Raw genomic sequence first — 18,493 nt, forward strand, 5'->3', positions numbered from 1 at the left:
AGTTTAGGAAAGAATAGAAGAGAATAGAAAAGAATCTTAATTACATTTGTACTCACGTTCAAAGAAACCACGATCTGTAGCAGTATGTGATCCTACATGGAAACGTAATGTGGTCCAACCATGATTAGGAGCTTGTGGAGTCTGACTGCTGCAACGATTCTGAAACCTGCAGCTGCATCACTCTTACAAGGCTATAATGGCCGATGTAATCCTATATAATGGCATATTTTATCTCATCAGATTATAATGGCACATTTGGAGACTGTCCCCCCTGAAGGAGCAGATAGTGTGATGGAGACTGCCCCCTGTGAAGGAGTGCAGTGTGATGGAGACTGTCCTCCCTGAAGGAGCGGGTAGTGTGATGGAGACTGTCCCCTGTGAAGGAGTGCAGTGTGATGGAGACTGTCCCCCCTGAAGGAACGGGTAGTGTGATGGAGACTGTCCCCTGTGAAGGAGTGCAGTGTGCTGGAGACTGTCCACCCTGAAGGAGCAGGTAGTGTGATGGAGACTGTCCCCTGTGAAGGAGTGCAGTGTGATGGAGACTGTCCACCCTGAAAGTGAGCATAGTGTGATGGAGACTGTAGGAAGGAGCGTGATTCAGCTTTCATACAGTACAAGCACTGTTCATCTGACCCTACCAATATGTCAGTCATCTTAAAGAACCAGCACCTCTCATGTGACCCTACCAATATGTCAGTCATCTTAAAGAACCAGCACCTCTCATGTGACCCTACCAATATGTCAGTCATCTTAAAGAACCAGCACCTCTCATGTGACCCTACCAATATGTCAGCCTTCATATAGTACAAGATCGACTCTTTAGCCAGTCGTCAGACAGAGTTACACCCAGCCCCTAATCATTACATTCCCCAAAACCGGCAAAACCAGATCATGACCCCCTGCTAGAATGAGTTCATATAGCAAACATTATAATCACACAGGACGGAGCTATCCAAACATGTTGTAATGCGTTCTAACACAAAGTTCACAGTAAAATGGAAGTGAGACTGCAGTGGTTCCAGCAGGTCTGAATTATACTTGTGGTGATAGCTAGAGGCAAGGACCACCATTACCTGCCCACACAATATTGGTCAATTACATGTGACCTTTAACACTATAATGGTCTGCTACATGTGACCTTTAACACTATAATGGTCTACTACATGTGGTGTCAGCTTGTAAAGAGGTGGTGAGCCTTTACCACACGTGAGAAATGAGTGTCAGCTTGAACTTGATGTTTGTCTGCACTGTCATTGTACTGGGCTGGGGGGGGGGGCACTTTAATAACCCCTAAAAGGAGGACATCACCCCCGCATAAAGACGACAAGAAAGAGGATATGACACTACAACACACAATTACAACCATAACCTTGATAGCTAGTTAATAGTGCTGCCAGTTTGAGCTAGAAATCTGTAATACACATTCATGTTTTACTCACTGGTGCAATAAAACAATCAACAATGCCTGAAATATAAATGATAATGACTGAAATATGAATTTAAACAAGAAATTATTTTATTCATAAAGAATACAGAGCCTTGGCATTTCTTTCTAGGTGGTGTGGGGGTGTGAGAATTCAAATGACAAAATGATCAGAGACCTGTAACAAGGTAATAATGGTTCAAGAATAAAATATAGAGCTGAATAATATTTTTGAACATTATGCATGTGCATGAATGAGACACCAGCTCTGACAGTGCCAGGGGGAATTTATTCAGTCTGTAGTATTGGCCATCTTGTTAGCATAATACATTTTGTATGATTACCACTGACTTAATAGATCTTTCTCTAATTCTCTCTCTCCCTCACATACACACGAAAAAATATAATTAAACGAACAAATAAATAAGTCTTGAGCGCCTTCTGGTGGCCATGGTAGCAATAAGGAGGGAAAAACGACTATGCCCTTACTGTTTTATATCACACTGACATGGAGAGTAAAGAAATTCATCAAAATGGAAAGGAGTAGGTGGTACACTGATCTGAAGCCAAAAGAGCTTACAGCACCTGGAACTCCCAGGGGGGCTCCCATCCAAGTACTATCTAAACCAAGCCATGCTTAGCATCTCAGACTGAGCAAGATGAGGGTGATACAGCTGCAAGCAAGCACTGTTGGTCACACAAGGACTTTTAATCTTAACATTCTGAGCCACTTTGGGCACTTTACATTACATTACATTTATAGCATCGAGCTGACACTTTTATCTAAAGCAACTTACAATTATGACCATCTTCCATCAAACTTCAAGCATGCTGCAGAGAGAGAGTGTCTTTTGCTAAAGGTCATCTGTCTCCCATCTCAATAATCCCACTGAAGTGCCTTCTGGTATATAAACACTTTTATAACTTGCAACTACATGTGAATATATCTCTGTATTGGAGGAATGATGCCATATTTTGTTTGCTTGCTGCATATGAAAGATTAAATTCTATAAATGTAATGTATGAAATTTGTTTCACTTTCTTCAGTATTGCTCTTCTTTAGTCCAGTAGATAGTGATGATTTAAATGAAACTAAAGTCAAAACCAGTTGTAGAACATTAGACATTTATGAAGAAAAAATATAAAATGAATTGTTTATATTTTATTTATTTATTTATTTACCTTTCATACATAAAAATGCAACTCAAAGTGCTTCACAGTAAAAACCCCACCAAACCCATGTATATAAACAATCAACATGTAAAAATATAAACATTTTATAAAATGAACATTGAATGACAATGACAACAAAACAAATAAAAGATAATAAGATGTTTAAATAAATACAGTAATTAGAAGTATATGAATATTAACTAACAATAGTAAATGAAAATTATTTCAACTGCTTTTTAAAACTACTCTAAATTAGGTGCTTGTCAAATATAAATCGGTAAAGAGTTCACATAAAAACAGAAGGCTACTCCACCAGCAGTGTAATGAGGCAACATTACAGCATTAGCACTGTATTAAAGCATTAACATTGCATTACAGCATTAACATTGTATTACACCATTAACAGTGCATTACAGAATTAACACTGCATTACAGCACTAACACTGAATTAACATTGAATTACAGTCCTGGTAAAGGCTGATAAGCAAGCAAGCCACAGATAGTCCAAGAAATGCGCTAGTTTATCTTAGGTAGGTTATCAACAGTCTAGAGAGAGATGGATTGCCTAGCTAGCAAATCAACATAACGTTACTGTTATTTGCTGACATCAAACTTGGAGATGGTTTAAACATTTGCTTTATATCAGAGTTTCCTGATCAAGCTGCACACTATTTATTTATTTATTTATTTATTTATATAATCAGGCTTTGGTGGCCAAGTATGTTTGCACACACAAGGGATTTGTTTTTGGTTACAGAATGGATCTCATTGCACTGCAGAATTTGCAAACATATTTGATTTCATAAAAACATCTATTCCCAAATTTTACAGGTATGCACACAGACACACAGAGACTCAGACATCCTCCACAATAAGACAGCTACAGGAAAAGGAAACATCAGGAACTCTTCATGACATTTGTTGATCTCTCCAAAGCATTCTAATAACATTTGTCTGTCCAAGACTGGGTTCTCCTGTCTCCTCAGTACTGACTGGGTTCTCCTGTCTCCTCAATACTGACTGGGTCCTCCTGTCTCCTCTGTACAGTACTGACTGGGTTCTCCTGTCTCCTCAGTACTGACTGGGTTCTCCTGTCTCCTCTGTGCTGACTGGGTTCTCCTGTCTCCTCAGTACTGACTGGGTTCTCCTGTCTCCTCTGTGCTGACTGGGTTCTCCTGTCTCCTCAGTACTGACTGGGTTCTCTTTGTGTTCTCAGCCATGTTGTCCTTCAGTAAGCATTACTTTGACCTGCTGTTGTTAGACCCTGGAGCCTTTCTGTCTTCAGGCAGCCAACACAAGGTCTCTGCCTATCAGCCATGACATGGCAGCTTGACCGTGAGCTGGTCACCCAAAGTCATCCGCTCCCTCTTCTTGTCTCCTTTACCCCTCCCTTTCTCTTTCTCTCTCTCCGTCTCTCTCTCTCTCTCTAAGCACAGGAGTGGCTCATGGCTGGCACGGGAACAGCTCGTGGCTCGTTCATGCAAATTATTCAAGAATAATTTTTCTGATTGAGAGAAAATGACAGCATTGGTCCCTTTGTGAGATCTCTCCACTTCCAGTCAAAGATACTTTATACATATACATGTACAAACCAAGCAGAACTCTCAGGTCACCACCTGCTGGTCTTTTAGTCATTCACAGAAATAAAACTAAAATGTGTTTTAGTCATTATGGTCCTGCTCTGTAGAACACACTGTTTCATGACCTCAGATCTGAGGTTTATTAAAATTATAAATCTATTATGTTGGAGAAATAGTATATTCATTATTTAACTTAGTTCTATATTCAAAAAGACACTTCTGTGTGTTTAAACAAATATAATTTGTAATTGTGCATATCTGTGACATGGAGCGGCAAAAAGACAGACGCAATTGCTGAGAACAGCAAGATTTATTCAGAGTAAATCCAGTCAACAACTGGCTGCTGCTGCTGCTGACTGGGTGATAATTCTTGTGCCACAAGAACAGAATGAATGAATCACAACGCTAGTTTTCCCTGATATATTTGATATATTATACATTATTGCATTTTCAGGACAATCATACTTAAAATAAGTTGATTATTTTTTAAATGTTTATTTTAAAAATGAAAAAAAAAAAAAAAAATTTTCCATCAATAGCTAAATGATCAGCACGAATACTGGACATACTGAACAGAACAGCTCAGCACATAATCGGGAAAAAAGGCAATGAAACTAAACAGACAAACAAGGAAGACCTGAAAACACGAAGACACAGCGGAGACCTTTAAACAATGAGACCAGAATTGCAACAATGACTAGCAAGCAAATGCAAGGCAGAATGACTTTAAATACATAATGAGGCTAATGAGGGCCAACACAAGGTAAACGAAGATGAAACTAATCAAAACAAGGACCACAACAAGACCAGGATCAAGAGTGGAGCAAAACAAAAACAAGACATACTAGGGAGGCCGCATCACAAGCAGGGAGGAAGCATGACAATATTTACGCTCTTTTATTTTCTTTTAGGTTTTGCACGGACGTTTCCTTCAGTAAAGCTGAAGTTTCACAATGCTGCTACTCTCCCCTGTAATCAGACATCATGGCAGTCAAAGGAGGGATTTCACATGTCCCATGATCAGTACCTGAAAGGAAATCTCTCCCTCACCATCACTGGTGTTGATTACAATAAGAGGGGCTGGTACACCTGTGAGTGCGATGGTGTAGAGATCTGTGATGTGGCCCACAGAAGTCAATTTAAGTCTGTTGACTTGTTTTCTTGACTGACTACTGTTGACACTACCCCAGTAACCTGGATATAATGTTAAATTAAAATTCTAAAATTCTAAATGAAAGTTATAAGTTATACAACATATTACCTTAGTAGAGCAAAACGCATGCTGTACTGGAAAGATGTCAATCAACCCATAATTTAAATGAAATACTTAGCAGTCAATGTATTAGCAATGCAGTACAGTTAATGCATATATATTTGTCACTCTGACTCTTAATTTGTCATGACACATTTTCATGACAAAATGAGAAGCTTAAAATTCGCAAAGTAGTAGTTTTTCTGTTCCTCTCTAGACATTTCTCCTTTTCAACTTCCACAATTACCTGACTCAGAGTCATCCTACATGTCACTACAAAGGTAAGAATAATTCAAAATGTTTGTTAAATGTTGTATAGCTAAATTAATTCGGTTTGAAATATAATTCTGGATACCAAATTCAGTATGTAAACATTGTTACCTGATCACAACCCGAAATAAATAGAACTGTGTAACGTGGAGTGATCACGAGGCAGACACACATGCTGAGAAGAACAAGATGTATTAAGAGCAAATCCAAAATCAGAGTCATTAGAGCAGTCCAGGGTCAGTGAGCCAATATGAAACGTACGAGAATAGAGAGTTCCACTTTATTGAGGAAAGCACAGAGTATATGTGTCCTATATCTACTGTCTAAATCTATAGGATGACGGGGAAAAGTGAGGCATGTTCTAAGGGCCTACGTAGAAAGGAAAGAGACGAGGTTAGTAAAGATTAGATGTTCTCTGCATGAACGAGCCTCGAGCTGTTCCCGTGCCTGCCATGAGCCACTCCTGTGCTTAAAGAGAGACGGAGAGAGAGACGGAGAGAGAGAAAGAGAGAAAGAGAAAGGGAGGGGTAAAGGAGACAAGAAGAGGGAGCGCATGACCTTGGGCGACCAGCTCATGGTCAAGCCGCCATGTCATGGCTGATAAGCAGAGACCTTACGTTGGGTGCCTGAAGACAGAAAGGCTCCAGGGTCTAACAATGCTCTCAATACATCAAGATCCAGTTCAAGTGGTCTAGACCAACCACTGGGTTTTATTTACACACTGGTTTTTATTCACGAGCCCACCTGGTACAGTTTTTATGTACGAGCCCACCTGGTACAGAATAATGTGATATCACTAATAAACTTAGCATGAAAAATGAAATCATTTCCTTTGACATATATTCCATATACAAATAATTAACCATTACATTGAAGATAACTACATACTGTTTAGGAAGCAATAGATAATGGATAAAACAGTATATATCAATGTAAAATATGTCCAAATATGAGTAGGTTAATTTTTGACAGTAATACTGATTATGATGTGGCTTTGGTTATGTCCTTTACAGGTGGGTAGAGGCTACTAACACTTCTGAAATAGTTAAAGGCTACTAACACTTCTGAAATAGGTAGAGACTACTAACACCACTGAAATAAGTAGAGGCTACTAACACCACTAAAATAGTTAGAGGCTACTAACAACACTGAAATAGTTAGAGGCTACTAACAACACTGAAATTGTTAGAGGCTACTAACCACACTAAAATAGTTAGAGGGTACTAACACCACTGCAGTTGAGAAATTAATAACTTCATAGCCTCCAGCCTCAGGGAATAAGTCACATCCAGTTTTAATTGCAGGACACCCCTGTATGTTCCTAAATGTATGCACCTGTATGTTCCTAAATGTATGCACCTGTATGTTCCTAAATGGAACAATGATTTAGCAGGTGTGATTTAAAAAATAGAGAATACATTCTCTATTATTAGAGTAATAATAGAGTATGTATCACTCTATTATTAGAGTATGTATCACATATTATTAGGCATACTAATAATAGTGTTTATTTCACAGTATGCTAAAATAAATAACTAGAATCTGCGACCAAGAGTAAACACACAGACTGAGTGGCTATGATTAAACAAGGTAATCATATAATATTCCATTGTGGGGGAGTCTTGTATGCATCAAACTCATGAAGTAGGTGGAACTAAGTATGATACATCATACCAAGAAATTACGGAATGTGAAAATATTTTCTCAGTACACATTTTTGATATAGTACTTATATCATGAAGACAGGAATCACCATAAGAAACTAACTGGCTGATTAAATATCAAGTTTTTAAATTCATTTAAACTCAAAGTATTCATTATGAATTTTAATAATATAATGATAGTTAATAATGTTAATGCTAACAATAATAATACACTTGGTTGATGTAGTTATAGCTAGCAACAAGCATTTAGCTAACACATTGGTCATCTGTTCACCTGTTTTAATGGGTTTTCCTTTTATGGTGTACTTGTTGGAATTCCTGGCTAGACAACAGCTAATGCATGCTTGGCCAAGCAGCATATGATGTCCATGATGCGACAGGCTAAAAACTAAACTAAAACCTTAACCAGCACTAACTAGCACATAGCAATTTAGCAAAACTAAAACACTTAACCAGCACTAACTAGTACATAACAATTTAGCCCAACTAAAATGTTAACTAGCACTATCACATCACAGTCTAGTCAAACTAGCACATAGTAATTTATCCAAACTAAAGTACTTATCTAGCACTAACTAGCACATTGCAATTTAGCCAAAATAAAACACTTAACTAGCACTATCACAGAGCAATTTACCAAAGTAAAACCTTAACTAGCACAGCAATTTATCCACACTAAAACACTTAACTAGTACTACCTAGCACATAGCTAATTTAGACAATCTAAGACAACTGACTAACTAGCTCTATAAATACCTATAGCCCAATAATTCACATGAATGCTGTATTCCTAATTATTCCTAATTTTTCTTAGGGAATGGTCCTGAAAATTTTTGACGTATGACTATCCAGTATTTTATCCAATTGTTTATTAAAGATTGGGTAAAAAATACGATGAACAGGGTTCTCCTGTCTCCTCTGTACAGTACTGACTGAGTTCTCCGGTCTCCTCTGTAGATTACTGACTGGGTTCTCCTGTGTCCTCTGTTCAAGTTCAAGTTTGGTTTATTTGTCACATACATAGTCATACACAGTATAACCCGCAGTGAAATGGTTCTGTACAGTACAGTACTCTGTACAGTACTGACTGGGTTTTCTTTTTTCTCGTCAGCCATGCTGTCCTGCAGCAGGTGTCACTGTGTCATTCTACTACTGCTGTTTGAAATTATAAATAGTAAGTAAATTAATTCTCATTGGTCTAAAGACTTTGGTATGTGAACCATGCTTTATTCTAACACTATCAAAATAAAGTCATATTTTCAATCCGAATTGTTTGTATAGACATAAATATAATATGTGTAAAACATTTAAATGTGTTTGACAAAAGAGTATACCAATCAGTACCAATCAACTCAGCTACAGGGTCATTGGAAGTAGAGGTGCAAAGGAAGCTGCAGAACCTCCTAGTGGATGGTGAGAAGTGGCAGCCAATCATGCACACTCACAATTAAGTAAAAAATTGATCTAACTTCCATCTTTTCAGAAAACTCCACCTGAATAGGTACATGATCTTGACACCCTGTTCTAAGTGGCAAGCATGCTAACTACCAAGATACTGTGTTGCCCAACCTCACCTATTGCAAATCGCTCTTGCCTTTGCACTGTGAAACTTAGCCATGCCTCACTCCAAGTTAAGTTTATCCCAAAATTAACAACACCAAAGTGTGCACAACAGTGTGTCAACCAGCCTGTCAAGACATTTTAATCATCTGTTCAATAATGCTGTTTCTCATTTTGCTGTGAGAATTATGTCAGAATTATCTCCCAGCAGGAGCAAACCTGGACACAAAGAAATGTTTACATAAAGACTATCAGACAATACTTACACAATATATTTCCTTAAAAAATCAGTACATTTCCCAACATGTGGATATATTCCCCAACCATACCTGAATTGCTATTTACATTTTTGCTAGTGGACAATGTTATTAAATAGGCAGTACATGGTGTCATGTAAATCCTATGTGCCATCTTGAAATGTACTAATTGAGGAGAAGTTTTTGGATGATGTGACAATGTTTGCCAAACAACATCCCAATCTGGATTAACATTAATCTAGATTAACATTAGATTAACATTAATTTAGTTTAACATTAGATTAACATTAATCAGGATTAACATTAGATTAACTCTAATGTGGACTAACATTAAGAGCACCAAGGTCTTTATTCAAGACTGAACTTGACCCTAAAACAGGGTTTTTAGCTTTAACAACAGAATCATACAAATATGAAACAAGCCCACTTGTAGAGGAAGTATTCTAAGTATTAAGAACTCTGCTCTCGTAACTCAGCCTTCAGAGAATTGACAGTTTTAACCCTGATTAGATCATAGTATTGTTTTGCATAGGTTTTTTTTCTGCCCAGCATCAACTTTTGTCTTTCCTTTAGTTCCTTGTGTTTGTAACCTTTAGTTGGAGAAAATAATTTTAAAAAAAACTTTTGGTTTCATTTTGCACTCTTGCAAGAGCCTGCAAGTGATTCCCCTTACCATACTGGTTTCTCTTGTCACTGGAAGTGTGTGGTTAACACTAGTCTCTGGACCCATGGGTTCGTGTTTCACTTTAGACTCTTAACCCACAGTTCTGTCTTTCACATTAGTCTCTGGACACATGGTTCACACTAATCTCTGGACCCACGTCTGGCCACACATTATCCAACCTACTGAAGAGCAGCTCACAGATTAATTCGTGCTCAGACTTTGTTTAGAGACCACTGTTATGTTATCTGTTAACATGTCTGGGTGTCAGTATTACTGATAGTTAAGATTGCTCAATTGGGTTCAGTATAAGTGTAACGGTAAGCGGTAAGGAGGTGGACGCATGTGCGGAGAAGAGCGAGATTTATTATGGGCAAATCCAAAATCAGTTGTTGTGGCAGTCTAGGGTCATAGAGCCAACACGGAGAGCACAGGGACACATGATTAAACAAACAAAACACAGAGACAAACAGGGGAAACAGGATATAACAAAGGCTAGCAAACACGAAGGCACGGATTGCAAAGAAACATAACTATTCGAATAAACAGGCATTGAACAGTAAAGACACTGGGCACACGGCAGGGTTTAAATACATGAATTTAACAAGGTAGAAATGAGGGACAGGTGTAAGCAATCAAACGAGGAGCGGAGAAAACAAAACTAAGGCATGGAACTAAAATACTCAAGACAGGGAAAACATGGAACACGGAAGCTGGGAGGCACTAATCATGACAATAAATGTTTAAGTATTTGCTATTCAACAAATAGTGAACAATTTTATCATTTAAAATCTTCAGTAAATAAATATGTAATGTATTTGTTTATTGCACATTTTAAATGAGAAAATTGAATTTATTATAGAGTTGGCCAACATTTAAACTTTACTGTTTAAGGCTCATTAACTAATCTCTCTTTTCAGGTTTTTCACCAATACAAATCCTGTTTATAGATGTGAAACCTCACAATACTGCTACTCTCCCCTGCAGTCAGAGGTGTCCTGGTTGGGTCACATGGACTGTGTTCCATAAACCACATGACATTCTGGCTCAGTGTAATCAGACATCCTGCCATTCAAAGGAGGGATTTCACATGTCCCATGATCAGTACCTGAAGAGTGATCTCTCCCTCAGCATCACTGATGCTGATTACACTAAAAAAAATATTTACACCTGTGAGTGTAATGGAAAAGACGTGTGTGATGTGGCACTTCAACTTGAGGGTATGTGAGTTATTTAACAGGCCAAACAACTCTTTGTAATATAGATTCAGTTTATTTTTTTAGCAGATTTGTATCCAGCTGTAAGTTCTCAATTGGATTTTCCTTCAGCATTGAGTTCTTCAGTTCGGATTAAGCCTGGTGAACATCTGGTGCTGGATTTGCCCATATCAGAGTCAGTGGAGGTGATTTATAACAGCACAGGTGCAGCTGCTCCCTCTAGTGGACAGATCTGCACAGTGGATGAACACACTCTACAGTGCAAAGATGAATACACAAAGAGGGCATCGCTCATCTCTGCTGTTGAGCTGAGAGAAACAGCTCCAACTGATAGTGGTTTACAGCATCTGGGACAAAAAAAACAAAGACATTATTCACACGTACACAGTGTCAGTACAAGGTATGTCTTTAACATGTTATTCACTCATACAGTGTCAGTGTGAGGTATGTCTTTAACATGTTATTCACTCATACAGTGTCAGTGTGAGGTATGTCTTTAACATGTTATTCACTCATACAGTGTCGGTGTGAGGTATGTCTTTAACATGTTATTCACTCATACAGTGTCAGTATGAGGTATGTCTTTAACATGTTATTCACTCATACAGTGTCAGTGTGAGGTATGTCTTTAACATGTTATTCACTCATACAGTGTCAGTGTGAGGTATGTGTTTAACATGTTATTCACTCATACAGTGTCAGTGTGAGGTATGTGTTTAACATGTTATTCACTCATACAGTGTCAGTGTGAGGTATGTGTTTAACATGTTATTCACTCATACAGTGTCAGTGTGAGGTATGTGTTTAACATGTTATTCACTCATACAGTGTCGGTGTGAGGTATGTCTTTAACATGTTATTCACTCATACAGTGTCGGTGTGAGGTATGTGTTTAACATGTTATTCACTCATACAGTGTCGGTGTGAGGTATGTGTTTAACATGTTATTCACTCATACAGTGTCGGTGTGAGGTATGTCTTTAACATGTTATTCACTCATACAGTGTCGGTGTGAGGTATGTGTTTAACATGTTATTCACTCATACAGTGTCAGTGTGAGGTATGTGTTTAACATGTTATTCACTCATACAGTGTCAGTGTGAGGTATGTGTTTAACATGTTATTCACTCATACAGTGTCAGTGTGAGGTATGTCTTTAACATGTTATTCACTCATACAGTGTCGGTGTGAGGTATGTGTTTAACATGTTATTCACTCATACAGTGTCGGTGTGAGGTATGTGTTTAACATGTTATTCACTCATACAGTGTCGGTGTGAGGTATGTCTTTAACATGTTATTCACTCATACAGTGTCGGTGTGAGGTATGTCTTTAACATGTTATTCACTCATACAGTGTCAGTGTGAGGTATGTGTTTAACATGTTATTCACTCATACAGTGTCAGTGTGAGGTATGTGTTTAACATGTTATTCACTCATACAGTGTCGGTGTGAGGTATGTCTTTAACATGTTATTCACTCATACAGTGTCGGTGTGAGGTATGTCTTTAACATGTTATTCACTCATACAGTGTCGGTGTGAGGTATGTCTTTAACATGTTATTCACTCATACAGTGTCAGTGTGAGGTATGTCTTTAACATGTTATTCACTCATACAGTGTCAGTGTGAGGTATGTCTTTAGTGTGATTTATTTATAGAGTTATTTATCCAGTAGTGAAGAAATGGAAGCAATAAGTGGGCCACTGTCACTTGCTGTCTGTTAATATACGACTGGAGTTTCAATAGTGCTGATGGTAGAGAGTATCACTGTGCAAGTGGGTTATGCAGAATCCTTTGAAAATTGATTCTTGAATGTATTAAATCTTTTAGCTGGATCTACTGTGTAGTGTTTTAGGTTAAAAGGTTAAAGGTCATCTGTATCTGTGACAGGTCAGGCAGAATCAGACGCTCATGGATATAAAACAGGAGCTTTATTAATCTTCAACTCAGTGGTAGCTGAATAAACCAGGGTCAAAACCAAAAGAGCAAAGTAACGGGAAATCCGAATCATAGAGATAGAACAGTCCATGTCAAAACCAGAAAAGCAATCCAAAACCAGGCAATAATTCCAAAAAAGGGGCAGGCGAAAATCAGAAATGAGAAATACAAAATCAGCATACGAGACACAGGACAATAATCAAAGAAAATAATGCTTAGATGAATCTGGAGGCAATACTTCACAATGTATGAGAGCTTGAGACAGGCTTATATACAAAATACTCCGAACACACAGGTGAATTCAATATTCCGGTGACGACGATCTGATTGAACGTCCCTGATTGACGGAGTCGTTGGCCGAGTGACGAATAGTCTGCTGGGTAGTGTAATGTGATAGGGGTTTGGGCAGTATGACAGTGTCCCATCTTAATAAGAACTCTCTATCCCACTACAGTGTCGCTCTGGTACATAATCACTTTTATAACATATAGCATATGATTATGCCTCTGTACTGGTTAACCATAACCCTCTGTACTGGTTAACCCTAACCCTCTGTACTGGTTGAATGATGGTATATTTTCTTATCCTGTTGGGATGGTTTACTATATTTAATTGTAAATTATTATAGTAGAGTCCTCTGTAGACACAAAGCATGGATAAAGTTTCTTATTAAACTTTTTTGTGTGTGTGTTTTGTAGAAGACCATGTCCATGCACAGACCTGGGAGCAGCTTGGGAGTTTCCAGTAATAGGAGTGATGGGGAGTTTACTTGTGCTGTCCTTGATAGTGAATGGGTTGCAGTTCTGCAGGGGACATGCACAGAATAGACTCTTAACTGCATCCAGAATGGACAAGCAAACAACAGTCCAGAAGAAGTGCAGAGGAGTTCAGGAACTCCCACTGAGTGTCTCCCCCTCTACTTGTAAAGGTTTTTGACCCAGTTCCAATTTGAGTCACTAAATGCTTATTATTTTAAGTATTAATTGAAATATAATCAAGTGTTTTCTATGTAATATCATGTGTTTAAAATGAGCACATTGTGTATAGTAATACCGGAGAACTGTGTAGGGAAGATAGACTACAAATTATTCCCCTGATAAAAATTTGACCTGGTCAAAGAGGGGCTCTCTCCCACTCTGGCACATGGACCAATCCCAAGACCTGCTGGTGCTTTGATGTTGAGTAACAAAGCCATAAACGGCTGAGCTGTCAAGATGTCCTGGCATTCTGACCCTCACTAGAGCCCACTCTGAAGATCCAATTCCTCGGTCCAAGAATTCTGATCTTCTTACCATCATAGACCTTGATCACTCAGAGCCACCAGAATGATTACAAGGAAAGGATACTAACCTCAGTATGATTCTGGCAATTGGAATAAAGATTGACTAAGATTGTTAAGATTGAATAAAATTGTTATTCTAATGATTTTAGTGATCTTGACACTACTGGTCATTAGTAGAATCTTAGTTAAGGATTGTTGTGCATGTTTTCCCCATCTTTCTTACTCAAACAAACCTTGGTTAGTATATCTGTGATATTGTGATGTTTGGTAGATGAGAAATAACCATGTATTGAATTGGCAACTTTCATGATTTGAGACTGAGTTATTAGTCATTAATAAATGGATTAAAATTAATAAAAATGTCCTTGTTAATTGGGATTGTGCCCTAATTAATTGTATCAGCTGTAATTGACAATTAAAATTGTTAAAACGTCTGCAGTTGTATTATTTTAAACATATGTAATATCACATGTTTAAAATGACCACATGGTGTATAATATTACTGCAGCGTGTTGTTTTAAATATTCTATGTAATATGTTTAAAATGAGCACTGCTGTGTAATTCTACTGTAGAACTGTATTATTTTAAATATTATATGTTGTATGTGTTTAAAATGTGCACATGGTATATCATAAAACTGGAGAGTTGTCAGTTCTGCCCTCTCCTCCACACTCACATGGGGTGCCAGGTTGGGGACACTCTTCAATAACACTGACAATGTAATGCAAGGATGCATTTGCAATATCTTTTCTTGCAAATTATAAACCAGCTCATGTGGATTTTTTATAATTCTGTAAGTGTTGGCTACATTCATGGCTGGTTATGCTTGGTAGCCGAGTCCCTATGATATTATTTCTAAAAATATTCCATAATGAACTTATCTACACAGAACACTACATTTCAGTAAAATATCTAGTTAGCAATCTAAGTATAAGAAAATTTGAGCACATCCATGGATTCAGTCAAACAATTAAATAAACTCTCCTAAAATGTGTAGCTATATAGTTTCTGTTAGATAAGATGGATAAATAGCTAGTAGTAGTTAGGAGGGGCATGAGTAACATTACTCAAGTTAGTAATTCATTCATTCAGTGTATAATCAACATTCATGGACTCAAACATTTTTTTTTTGGATGCATATTTCTGTCGGGCTGGTTGTTGTCGAGGTACTAAACAGCCGTGGCATGTCTGCTTTTCTGGTGTGAGTGATAGCAGTTAATTTTAGCAGGATAGTGTAAGCCCGCACAATTCTGGATCACTTCACCACCTGTTTTTCAAAGAATCCCTGTCTTTTTATTCTAGCTGCACATGGAATTCGAGTACTCAAATACTCACATTAGTTAATGCCCATTCCTACTAGTAGCTGTGATAACTTCAGCTAAGGTTATCTTACCTTTTATTTATCTTAATCAGCTCAATGCTTACATGTTCAAGAGAAAACTAGTCAAAGTTCTTAAAGTTCTTGAGGGCTTTAAGCCATCTCTTCTTGCTTTCAAATGCATAGCAACTAAAACATCCAGATACCCAGTTTACATTCCACTCACCAGTCTACCAATCACATTTAGACATAGACTATTTTAGTTAGCAACTCATACTTGCACAAATATGCATACACTCAAAAATCACTCCTACTTCAAAATTCCAGCAAGAACATCTGCTCTGACAGATTGGTGGAAACTTCAAAAAATTGCAAACTTTAATGGGATATCCTTTCACTTGTTTGAAACAGCCAAAGCTCCTCATAAATAATACAACTCTGCACTTTGCTTCATGGATTGAAGTTCCATTAGCCTCTGTTAGATGCTGACACAGCACGCAGCTTTGCATTTAACCTTTGTCCCACATGTTCTCGGTTTTGATTTCCTGCCACACCTCCCTCAGGTGGTGTGTGTTGTACCTCATTCACCACCTGAGGATTGTTATGTTTAACATGATTGTTTATGTTTGTTGTTATGTTTTATTGTTATGTTTGTTGCTTATGTTTATTGTTTATGTTTGATATGTGTTTGTTGTTGTTTATTGTTTGTTTGTTGTTATGTTCGTTGTTTGTGTTTGGTGCTATGTTTATTGTTATGTTTCTTGTTTATGTTTATTGTTATGTCTGTTGTTTATTGCTATGTTTATTGTTTGTATTTATTTGTTATGTTTATTGTTTGTGTTTATTGTTTATGTTTATTGTTTATGTTTATTGTTTATAAAACTTTTTGTTTCCATCACTTTTGTCAGTCAATGAATGCTACGGTGGTTTTCTTTTGTTCTCATTAGTGCACCTTTATATTCATTTTCAGTCGTTTCATTAAACTCTTCAGTTGGAGGCTTGCATTTTCTTCCTCCTTTTTCAGCAATTTCTGATTTACCAGTATAATCCAATACTTAAATCCACCTTGTACATAACTACAACAAAACACTTCACATTCACAAACATTTAAATGACCACTAACACTGAAATTTCTTGGCATTCATAGGCTTGTGAGACATGCTGTCATAATGGAGAATGTCGGTGCAAAGCACTAAACTATTCTGTGTCATGTGTGAGTGTGCATGCACATTGGAGTGTGTGACAGAGAAACTGAGTGAAAGAGTGAGAGAGGTAAAACAGAGATTGTGATAGATGTCAGAGTGACTTATTGAACCAGAGTGAGAAAGACATAGAAAGAGTGACAGAAATAATCTAAAGAACTACAGATCATACTGTAATGCTTTTGTTCTTCCTTCGTTCATGTGTGTGTGTGTGTGTGTGTGAGTGTATGTGTGTGTATGTGTGTATGTGTGTGTGTGTGTGTGTGTGTGTGTGTATGTGTGTGTGTGTGTGTGTGTGTGTGTGTGTGTGTGTGTGTGTGTGTGTGTGTGTGTGTGTGTGTGTGTGTGCGTGCGTGCACATTGGAGTGTGAGACTGAGAGGGAGAATGACAGACTGTATAAGGGTGTTTATTTGTACAGCACTCTTCACACACAATAATTCAAAATGCTTCACATCCGGTATAGAAGAATACTTTATGAAAATGTTACAAATACAATTTATTAAAATAAAGTTAAAATGGACTAAATTTAACTTAAGGAAATAAAATGATAAGATTAGAGAGATAAAAACCTGAATTAAAATAAACATACTTTATGAAAAATATAAATAATAAAGTGCATAAAATCACATTGTCATGGCGCACCCCACATAGCTCTAGATTGCATGATACAGCATGTACTAGTGTTACAGTGTCACTGTTTTCGTTTGCTGTTTATTCATGTACTAGTTATTGTGTTGCCGTATTTGCGGTTACCCCATGTGCTGTTGTTGATGTTCCCCTTGTTTGTAGCCACACCTTCTTTATTAGTCTTGTCCTGTGTTACACCTGCCCCTTGTTACCCACCTCATTAGTGTGTTGGTGTTGGTCTGTTAAACATCTAAACCACTGGTCATGGCTGTTGTGTACATAGCATGTTTACAAATCACTTGCTGTGTTTCCGTTCCGGGACACGCACCTGTGTCTGATTCTTTACATCAGACACCTTGTCATGTCACAAGTCACAGGATCTGATGTTTAACCTGAGCTGAAAGCCTGGCCAAATAAAGACATTTTTGTTTTTGACTTAAAACGTCAAGTGTTGGGGCTCTTCTAATATCTAACAAATAGTATAATAGCTAAACGCTACCTCTCTCTCATAATGGATAAACACTGCCTCTCCATTCTTAGATTTGACCATGGGCAGCACTGAAAAGTTCCTAATGATCTGAGAGTTCTGCTCGTAACTGCAGCATGTCAGATAGATGGTCCTACACCATTAAACCAATGATAGACCAGTAATAATACTTTGACCTCAGCTCTGTAGTAAACTGGTAGCCAGTGTAAGGGCTTAAGAATGGTGATGTTTTCTCTTTTTTGTGGTGATGTGTCTTTTTTGGGGGTCCCGTTAGGAGGCTGAGGAAGAGACGGACAAAAAAATGCTTCCTAACGTTTTTTGAAGCAAACATAAGAAACACAATAAAACAATCTGTGTGCTAGAAGAGAACTGGAGAGACAGAGAAGATAGAAAAATGAAGCAGATTACACTTATCAGAATGATAACTCACTACACTATTATCCGACTGAGACAGCAAAAATATTTTGTCTGTGTGAAAGACAATCACATATAGAGACAGAAAAGAAAAATGAAATTTGAGTGTGTGTGAGACATTTTTCAGAAATTAATTCAATTCATTGGAGGGGGGTTCCTGTGTC

At 37.7% G+C, this 18,493-nt stretch overlaps 1 long non-coding RNA gene across 1 annotated transcript; it reads left to right on the forward strand.

The window, feature by feature from the left end:
* The first annotated feature begins 5,684 nt into the window (after positions 1–5,684).
* LOC113567601 lies at positions 5,685–10,777 on the forward strand. The gene is made up of 3 exons (XR_003409473.2): positions 5,685–5,709; positions 8,474–8,536; positions 10,761–10,777. It is a non-coding gene; the product is annotated as an uncharacterized LOC113567601 (long non-coding RNA).
* Positions 10,778–18,493: the final 7,716 nt, after the last annotated feature.

This window comes from Electrophorus electricus, chromosome 5 (genome assembly GCF_013358815.1).
Source record: "Electrophorus electricus isolate fEleEle1 chromosome 5, fEleEle1.pri, whole genome shotgun sequence".
NCBI classification, from domain to species: Eukaryota; Metazoa; Chordata; class Actinopteri; order Gymnotiformes; family Gymnotidae; genus Electrophorus; species Electrophorus electricus.